The sequence below is a fragment of the Geospiza fortis genome, unplaced genomic scaffold (genome assembly GCF_000277835.1).
Source record: "Geospiza fortis unplaced genomic scaffold, GeoFor_1.0 scaffold262, whole genome shotgun sequence".
NCBI lineage: Eukaryota > Metazoa > Chordata > Aves > Passeriformes > Thraupidae > Geospiza > Geospiza fortis.
The window spans coordinates 916,168-924,452 of NW_005054510.1; the positions used below are offsets into that span (position 1 = coordinate 916,168).

Sequence of the window (8,285 nt, forward strand, 5' to 3'; positions counted from 1 at the left end):
GGATGGATGGATGGATGGATGATGGATTCATGGATGGATGGATGATGGATTCATGGATGGATGGATGATGGATTCATGGATGGATGGATGATGGATTCATGGATGGATGGATGGATGATGGGGGGATGGATGATTGATCCATGGATGGATGGATGATGGATGGATGGATGGATGGATGATGGATCCATGGATGGATGATGGATTCATGGATGGATGGATACAACTTTTTGACCAAGGCATCCATGGAAAACAAGGGATGTGTTTTGTGCCAAGGAGGACCTTGAGGCTCAGGAGCAGAGCGGGGAGGGAGTCGTGGTGGTGTCACCTGTGGGTGCCCTGGTTGAATGAAGCTGCCTTCAAACCACAGGAAGAAAACCCTTCTGTCACTTCAGGAGAAATTCTGGTTGGATTTAAGGAGAGGAGGACCACCAGACCTGGGAGATCAGTGCAGCTCAGTGAGGCTGTGGCATCTTTAATCTGGAGGATCTTCAAGCTTGATTCCATTTTTAGTGAAGCCACAATTTGGGTGATGGTTCAGGTGACTTCCAGCCATCTTTTACACCCTCTGCATTTTTGTTCTACAAACCCCTCAGGAGATTTTCTGGATTTGCAGTCAGATGAGGAGGAGCCTCTCCATCCTCACTTCCAGCAGCATCTGAAGTGCCCTCAGTGCCATTTCCCTCCTTTTTTGGCTGTTTGATGCACATCCCTCCCCTGTTTCTGTGCACCCCTTTCCTATTTGCTTGTTTATCCCTCAGAGTGGATTTTCAGGGCTGTGTTTTAGGGAAAACTCGACCTGTGGGTGTTCCACAGAAGCAATTACCTTTCAAAACCCCTGAAGATGGGCTGCAAGTGGATACTTACATGAAATAAAGGGGGGCTTTGGGTGTACAAATAGAACTTGAGTTTTTTCTGGTAATCTGGCCCTCATCCCAGCCTTTTTGAAGGATAATCATCGTTCCAAGAGAGGTTTTCATGGACTATAGCATACACTTTATATTTCACTGTGTAATGGAACCTTCCCTGCACTCAAGGAAAACAATTTACAGAGCTAATTGCTGAACTCTGCAGATATAATCCTTTAAATTGGTTCTGTTAGATAAGAGTTTATGTTAAAAAAGAAGAAACGTTCTAGAGGAAAATTATTGTTTAGGGAACATTGATTTGCATGAATTAATGTTTTCACTTCAGCTGAGAGTTAAAAACGGATACTTAAGCTGAGCCCCATTTCAGTGTAACATCAACGCTTCATTAGTTCTGGTGTGAGCTGAAATCCATTGTTTGTTTGCTTTTTTTTGTGCCGTCAAACTTCAGCTGGCACGGGCTCAAACTGTCCCAAAGATGTCATTTTTTGAATTAAACGAAAAAAAAAAAAATTAAAAATAAAAGCCCTGCATGGACTCTGAGAGGGGAGGATGGCTCAGAGCTCTCTTTGTTACTCACTGCTTCAGTTTAGACATTGCTCTCCACCCTCCTGTCTCAGCCTACTTATCAGGGAAATTAGGGGTGGTGTTAATGATCTTACCTGACACCGCTGTGGCAGGAACGAGCTGATGAATATTTGCACGGCACAATATTTGTACAGAGGTGCTGCATCACTCGTGCTGCGGGAGCAGCCATCTGTCACATCTCTCACCTTTAAAGTCTGCAAGGAGCGTTTGGGGCCGGGGTAACTTTCACAGAACTTGGGGTTCTGATTGCTGTTTTTATGGCTTGGGTTTTAATTCAGAACTTAGCCCAGGTCTGAGCCTGCTGCCAGTTCTTTAAAACCCTAAAATCTGGGTTATGGCACAGAGTGAGAGGTTCAGCACTGTTTAGGAGGTGTTAATAATGAACAAGACACGGTATTTAATGTAATTTAATTTAATTTCAATCCCTTTTCTCCCATGTAGCCGAGTGCTGGTGCAGACTGAGGGAGAAGGAATAACCCCAGCCTTTTAAAGCCACTCCGTGGAACACAGGGTATGTGGATTTATTCCCCATGATTTTCTTTAATTATCCTGCAATTTCTGTGTTGTGCTTGCCTCAGTTATATTCAGAGGAAGGTTTCAGAATCAGGGATATCCAAAGAGGAAAGAACTAAGGAAAATATTCACGTTGAGGCCACTCCCAGCACGTGCCCAGAGCTGGGCTCTCCAGCACTCAGCAGCTGAGGAAAATCTGGAGTTAATTTCTAATTCCACCATGAATTCCCTTCTTTTGCAGGGTCTGCCAGTGCTGGTGAAGCCTTTTTTGAGAAGCACACAGAAAATTTGCCATCCCAAATCCATCTCCTTCCCGCTGGCCAACAGCCTGAGCAGGAGCTGTTTGCAGGTGAGATGTTCCATCCATCACCTGCAGGGATCAGCCTTTTGTCCCTTGTGCCACCTGGGAATTGGATGGAGAATTAAGAGCTCAGGAACTTTTAAACTCAGATTTATTTGTGTAATATTTGTAGTGTGATGTATCACACAAACCCATTGCTGCCATAAATTTTTAAATTAAAATTAAGGGGTGGGAAAAGGGTAATCTTTAAGGACCCTTCCAACTCAAATGATTCCATGATTCTATGAAATTCCTGGGTGCAAAAACACATATTAAGTGGACAACAAACTTGAATCTCACTGAGATCATTAAAACCTCCCTTTATTTATTTATTTTTTTTTTGACACCCACCATCCTGCTCAGAAAACCGGATTTATTTTTGAAATCCCTAATTAAGGATGGGAATTTCACGTCAGGCAGATGCTGTCACTTTCTCCCAGCCCTTCCAGCAAAAATCCACGTGCAGTTTGGTGCCTTGGGCTCTGAGATTGGAGGATGGCTTTGAGAAGCATTTCCCTCCTGGGAGCTGCAGTGGCCAAGTTTAATCCCAAAGTTACAACACAGGAAGAACCCCCTGAAAAAAGCAGGAATTGCCACAGGATTTGGGCAGTAAACACAGGTTGGGACACTCTGGGTATTTGCTTTAATCCCCTCTGCTTCTATTTTGAATGTGCCGTGTTCTTACTCACTAAACCACTTTCCTTTTTCACCCTGTTTGCCCGTGGCAGAAGGAGGAGGGATATTTTGGAAGCTGGAAAAGTTCCACTAATTCCTGCAGAATTCTCGGTTCAGAAACCGAGCCCTGCCCCTCTCAGACACTGACCCTCTCTAGGATTCCCCACAGAGATTCCCCATGCTCCCTCAGGGTGACAGGACTCAGGTTCCTGAAGGTCTGAGGGGATGAGGGAGATGGGATTTAGGGGCTCCTAAATTAGGAGCTCAGCAGGAGGGATTCAGGGAGCCTAAATATTTTCAAAATATTGCAAATATTGTCAAAATATTGCCAAAATATGGCCAAAAATCAGGAGCAAGTGCATCCTTGAGCTGGCTGGAGCTCTGAACAGCCAGGGGTAGTGGAAGGTGTCCCTCTCATGGAACTGGATGAGCCTTGAGGTCTCCTCCAACTATTCTGGGAATTCTATGACTCCTGATTTATTATTATTTTTGTAAATTATTTTTTGTTTCCTCCCAGCAGAATGAAATATTCCAAGGGTTTTGCTTCCATTCTGCCCCAGCTTTTGGTGAGGTTCAGCACGAATTCCAAACCTGTCACACAGCAAAGCCTCTGTTTTTGAGGAGTAGACAGATCTCACATCTATTTTTTATTTTTTTCCCCCTTTCCCTTGAGCTGGAATTTGGGAAAGCCATTTCGTACCAGGTGGTGAGGCTTGGAACAAGCAGGGAAAAAAGAACAAACCCTGTGGTGTTTGCTGGTTTCTTAGGTGCACCACCGTGCCCACAGCTCCTCTCACCACTCCCAGAGAAAGTTTGTGTGAGTCCTAAAATAATTCCGTGCCTGTGGCCCACCAATATCCCCATTTGGTCAGCCTTTTATAGAGTAATTACTGTTTGACATGGCACTGCAGCTGGGGCCGGGCTTATTTTGGGTCAGGAGATATAAAAAGCTGCTTGTGAAGAGAAAAAAAAAATTAAATAAATAAGATGCCTGTGTTTGTTGATCTGTCATCCTAAACAAATGAGTGCAGGGAGTTGTTTTTTCTTATTCTTACCTGCTGCTTCTTTTTGATTTATTTTGATTTAAGGGTCATTTGTGAGAGAATTGATTTGGTACCAGAGGCATTCAGATATGTCTCTAATTACCAAAATTCCAATTATTCTGGGCTGTTTTGGTGATATTGGGACAATTTCATGGGGTGGCACAAACCCAAAAATCAGGCCAAGGCTTAACCATGGGAAATTCATTTTCCTGAGCAGGTGATGGGTGGGAAGCAGCACCTTGAGGGGAAGGCCTGTCCTCCAAATCCTTGGATTTCTGAGCAGGCAGCTCATTCCCACAGCTCTGCGTGGTGTCAGCAGCATTTTCTCGAGTCCAACATCAAAGTCCCTTCTCATTTTAATACCTTTGATATGCACACGGGTATTTATTCATGTGGATTTTACATTCTGGCCATGGATGGATGTATAGGAGCACAGCCAGGGAAGGGAAAACAGGACCATGTACAAACACTCCCTGCCTGCCCCAGAGTCCAGGTGCCTGTGTGGGAAACAAGTTGTGAAGCTGTTTATGGGACCAGAGCTCAGGAAGTTGGGATATTCTATCCCCTTTTACAGTTTCCCATGCTGGGCTGGTTGTTTCACCTCAAATTTTAGGCATCCCACTCGATTTCACAGAAAATCCCAATATTTTTAGTCATGCTAGGAAACAATGTTTTCCACTGGGAGGGAGGAAGTGGCTCTGGATCAGGAATCAGGGCTTTGGTTGTATTTTTTTCTGCTGTTTTTATGGCCTGGAACAATCCTTCGCACTCTGCTGCACCTCTTTTTAACATCAAAATGGGATTATAACACCTTGGCCTGGACTATTTGAAGATGAAATTGAAGTTTGGAAAGCTTCTGGCATCAGAGGAACGGAGCAGTGATGGGAACTATTCCTGTGGTTTGGCTTTATTACCCATCCCAGCTTCTTGAGGAATTGGAATCCATGGAAATGGGGCTGGGGAACGAACCAGGAGCAGACAGGCAGGGATCAGACCCCTTCAGGGCAGTTGTACAACAAAGCAAGGAGGGCTGCAGCCTTGGCTTGACTTCTCCTGTCAAAAATTCCAAAATGCACATGGAAAATAATTTCTTAGAACAAAAAAGACAAGACAGCTGATATTTCAATGGGAGATGTGAAAATGAATATTTTGGGGATTTTATCTTTTGAACTGGGAATCTGAAAGCAGAAGGGAGCTGGGAACAGTCCTTGGCTCAGGAGTGGCTCTCAGGTTTCTTGGCTCTTGTTCCCCATCAGCTGTGCCAGGCAGGTGGGGAGAGGAATCCTGGAATCCTGGGCTAGAGGCAGATCCATCCTGAAAAGGGAAACACAGCCATGGGCACGACTCTCCCTCTGCTGGGTTGGGGTTTCCTGTCAGGTATCCATCATATCAGATGGATGTTGTCAATATTAATCACATTATTCCTCATCTTCATTTTCATCTCCTTGCTGTTTCTCCAGGTGCTCCATCCCACCTCTGACTTCTGCTGGATATTCCCATATTCCTGGTAAGAATCTGATTTCTGTTTTTTTTTTCCCAACTACAGCAAATCTAACATGTCCAGGTAGATGTTCCTGTAGGAAGTAACAGGAAGGAGAAAAATTTGGAGCCAGGCTGTCATGGATGGAATCTTTTCCACCCTAAAATTGCTCTGAGAGCTTTCATTTCATTTAAAAGGGTTTTATTGATTAGAAAAGCTGAATTCAGGGGCTTTGTCTTGGGTAGCCACAACAGGTTTAACTCACAGTAAAGTTCTCATTGGAGTTCATTTTATCCTCCTGGCTTTTGCTTAATTTCATGCTTCTGTTCAAGGCAACAGGGAGAGCCTCACATGGTGCAGAGATAGAAAAAGAACTGCAGCTCTCCTTCCAGCCCATTAATTCTCTTCCATGGAGCTCTGCACCAGTGTGAGCACACAACTGGGAGGAATCACAGGGCAGACATCTCCACACTGCAGAAGCTCCAAAAAAGAAAGAAAAATTAGATTTGTTTTGAAGCTGGGTTTAATTTGTTTGTCCGAAGTCGTGGCCGGTTTTGGGAGCTCAGAAGATTCTTGCTGTTCTGCCTCAGGATGAAACTTAGATCACAGGAACTGCAGAGAGAACCCAAAATATTTGAAGCTGTCTAAGTAACTGTAGACCTAATTCAGAGTTCTTTGCTGAGTGAGGCCAAGCAGGGATTTGAACCTGATTTTTATGCGCGCTCTTTTCTTCTCTCTCCTCCTTTCAACTCCAAGTTCCATCTCATATTAAAGAAACCATCCCTGGCGATTTCATAAAAATGCTTTATTCAGGTCAGACTTGATTTTTTTTTTTAAGTGACCTGATGTTTTGTGTCCAGCCACCCCCACCCCTGAAACAAATAAATAGGTTTAGCAGTGGAAATTTTCTGAGGAAGTTTTCCTGTCTTGATCAACAATTTGTGTTATTTTACAACAGTCTGGGTTAGAACTCTGCCTAACTGTGGCAGACAGCAAGGGGAAGGTCCAGGATGGGAAAATCTGGTATTTAGGGGACAGTGTCTATCCAGAGGATGCCTCTGCTGGGTTCATTGACCTCTTGCTGTCCTGGACAGAAAAGGAAACTCCAGTTTTTCTTCCTCAGTCCGGATGCTGACTCACCTGAGTGGGGAAGGCAAATAGCCACGGGGCTGCTGTTCACTGCTGTCCCAGTGTGCCTGGGGACAGCTCATCAGCCGCCTGGCTTTGCTTTTTGAGTTACTCACCCCTCTCCTGGCGCCCAGCTCTCTGTCACTGCTGAGTGAGTTCTTTCTCCCAGTTTGTTCCAAAGCCAGGGGCAGTATTTGGGTGTTTGGTGCTTCCTTGATGCCCAGTGTCAGTCCCAGCTTGTTTTGCTGGGTGCTGGAAACCTGTCCCAACTCCCCTGTCCCTTCCCTGTGCCTGCTCCCAAATCCTGACCTGGATTGCTGAGCTGTCCCAGTGCTGCTGTGCTTCACTGCCCGCCACCAGGATGTCCCTGGTCCCAAATTTCTGCAGCCTGGCCATGCCCAAGCAGCACCTGCTCCAGCCAGGGAAGCTTTCTGTGGCTTTGAGGTGTGTTCCCACATTCCCTGCCTGCTCCAGAAGGCTCCCAGATCCCTTCAGACCAAGAAACTTCCTAAAATCTCACTGCAGAGGGCATCACTTACGGTGCAGTGACACTTCCCTGGTGTCCAGTGAGCGCAGAGCTGGGGACACCAGTTCAGCCAGGCTGCTGGGAAGAAGCATGTCAGAGCTCAGCACATCCCTCTGGGTGTCCAGAGCTGCCCAGACCCCTGCCCAGGGGGCTCAGAGACCCTGGCACACAGCCCAGAGCACCTGTGGGTTTGATTATGACCTGTGGAGCAACTTGCCAGCTTTGTATGAAGACCTGAAAGCCACAGAAGTTTAAGTAGTGGAATAATAAAATTATCACTAGGTGAAAAAATAGATTTTGGGGTTTTTAGAATAGGGGTTTTGGGGACAAGATGGAGGGACTTGGGCGTGTCCAGCCTTTCTCCTTCTCTGCCTCCATCTTCTGCTGTGATGGTGGCACTTTGGGATTGGTTTAGAGTAGAAGTTCACTGTCTAACATAGGTGATAGGTGTTGGGAAGTAATTGTAAATGTGTTATATGTAGTTTGTAGTGTAAAGAGATAACACTGCCCTGGGGGCGGTCAGTGTGCCTGGAATTGTCCTGCTGGACAGACCTCAGCAGGGCAGGAGAAACATTTTTTATAGATAAGATATAATAAACAACTCTGAGACTGAGAAATGAAGAGCTCTGACTCCTTCTTCAAACGTGTGGGCCGAAATAGAGACTGTTCACGTGTCTCGGGGCTGCAATAAACTGCAACCTCCCGAGAGAAGCAGAGCCTTGGCAGTGTCACAGGCATCTTTTATGGAAAATCCTTTCCTTGGGATTTTTTCCTCCTGAGAAGCTGAGAGGCCTCAGGAACAAAATGTAACCAATGGTTATCTGCTGCTGTGGAATGCAACAGGTGCATCTGTGATTGGTCTCGTGTGGTTGTTTCTAATTAATGGCCAATCACAGCCCAGCTGGCTTGGACTGTCTCAGTCAGACACAAGCCTTTGTTATCATTCCATTCTATTCCTTGCAAGCTTTCCGATTAAATCCTTTCTTCTAGTCTTTCAGTATAGTTTTACTGTAATCCCTGTGAGCACGGTGACACGGCAGGATGCTGGTGGTCCCTGGGTCCTGCTGGCTGTGGCACTGCAGCTGCCAGCCTGGCGCCCCCGCTCGCCTCCGCGGGCACGGCCGGGGAT

General features: G+C 45.8%; 1 long non-coding RNA gene across 1 annotated transcript in view; it reads left to right on the plus strand.

The window, feature by feature from the left end:
* LOC115948760 overlaps nt 1-7,273 on the plus strand; it is an 86,426-nt gene extending 79,153 nt beyond the window's left edge. Inside the window, exons 2-5 of the long non-coding RNA XR_004082542.1 lie at nt 1,893-1,962; nt 2,206-2,313; nt 5,483-5,529; nt 5,835-7,273. This is a non-coding gene — a long non-coding RNA (uncharacterized LOC115948760). The remainder of the gene's footprint in view (nt 1-1,892; nt 1,963-2,205; nt 2,314-5,482; nt 5,530-5,834) is intronic.
* Nucleotides 7,274-8,285: the final 1,012 nt, after the last annotated feature.